The 1,508-nt window shown below is 36.6% G+C and overlaps 1 protein-coding gene across 1 annotated transcript in view; it reads right to left on the reverse strand.

Moving 5' to 3' along the window:
• Positions 1-1,508, reverse strand: part of CALN1 (calneuron 1) — an 82,788-nt gene that overhangs the window by 80,337 nt on the left and 943 nt on the right. The gene's annotated exons all lie outside the window — the stretch shown is intronic.

Raw genomic sequence — 1,508 nt, forward strand, 5'->3', positions numbered from 1 at the left:
CTCCTCCTGTGCTCCCTGTCATGGATTATTGTCCTGGTGGAACATTCCATGGGAACAGCCCCAGAGCCCACAGCTGTTCTCCTCCAGGCAGGAGGGGAAGGTCAGCTCTGCCCTGCTTAAGCCAGGCTTTGGTTGGGTTTATGGTTCTCCCCAGCTCTGGTCTCATGGTGGGGCTGTTGCTGGGCTGGGCAGTCAGAGCCGGGAATTTTGGGAGAGTTTCTGGAAGTTCTGGAAGCCAGGATGGTCAGGGAAGGGTAAAAATTAATGACTTGTTCTTGAGGAAAAAAGAAAAGGAAGGAGAAGAAGAAAAGGGAAAAGGAAAGGGAAAAATAAAAATTAGAGGGGGGAAGAGGAAAAAAGAGAAAAAAAAAGAAGAGGATGGAAAAGAAAGAGAAACAGGAAAAGGAAAAGAAAAGGAAAAGGAAAAGGAAAAGGAAAAGAAAAGAGAAAAAAAGGGAAAAGGAAAAGCAAAAGGAAATTAAGAAGAAATAGAAAAGGGGAAAAGGAAAAAGCAAAAAGGGAAAAGGAAAAAAATAAGAAGAGGGAGAAAATACAGGAAAAAAGGGGAAAAGAAAAATAAAAAGAAGAGGAAGAAAAAGGAAAAGGAAAAGAAAAATAAGAAGAAAGGAAAAGTATAAAAAAAAAGAAAAAAGGAAAAAGGAAAAATAAAAATAAGAGGAAGACAAAGAAAAAAGGAAAATTAAAAAGGAAAAAAATAAAAATAAGAACAAGAGAAAGGAAAAGAGAGGAAAAAGGAAAATAAAAAGGAGAAAGTAAAAATAAAAATAAGAGGAAGACAAAAAAGGAAAAGAAAATTAAAAGAAAGGGAAAGGAAAAATAAAAATTATAAGAAGAGCAAGAAATAGATAAAGGAAAAAGGAAATTTAAAGGGGAAAATGAAAAAGTAAAAATAAGAAGAAGAGGAAGAAAAGGGGAAAAGAAAATTAAAAACTGAAAGAAAAAAGAAACATAAGAAGAAAAAGAAGAGAAAGAAAAAGGAAAATAAAAAACAGAAAGGAAAAAATAAGAAAAAGGAAAAGAAAAATTAAAAAGGGAAGAGGAAAAATAAAAATAAGGACAAGAGAGAGAAAAAGGAAAAGGAAAAGAGAAAGAAAAAGAGAAAAGGAAAAAGGAAAATAAAAAAGGGAAAGGAAATAAAAATAAGTGGAAGAGGAAGAAAAAAGAAAATTACAAAAGGAAAAGGAAAAAATATAAATACGAATAAGAGGAAGAAAAAGGAAAAGAAAAATGAAAAGGAAAACAAAAGGAAAAGGAAGTGGAAAAAAGCAGCTCCATTGATCTGCACGTCAGGACTTTCCTTTCCAGCTCCAGCAGCTGCTCCTGAAAGGCTGGATGAGAGCAGGGGTTGCAGTGGAGGAACCTCCATCTCCTGGCACTGCCTCGTTCAGCACCAAACACTCCCTCTCTTCCCTCCTGCTCACACAGCGGGGCACAAACCCCCTTCCAGCCCGGGGGCTCCGGCACACATTCCATGTTCTCCCAAACCC

Source organism: Manacus vitellinus, unplaced genomic scaffold (assembly GCF_001715985.3).
Source record: "Manacus vitellinus isolate BGI_N305 unplaced genomic scaffold, ASM171598v3 scaffold_32_pilon, whole genome shotgun sequence".
NCBI classification, from domain to species: Eukaryota; Metazoa; Chordata; class Aves; order Passeriformes; family Pipridae; genus Manacus; species Manacus vitellinus.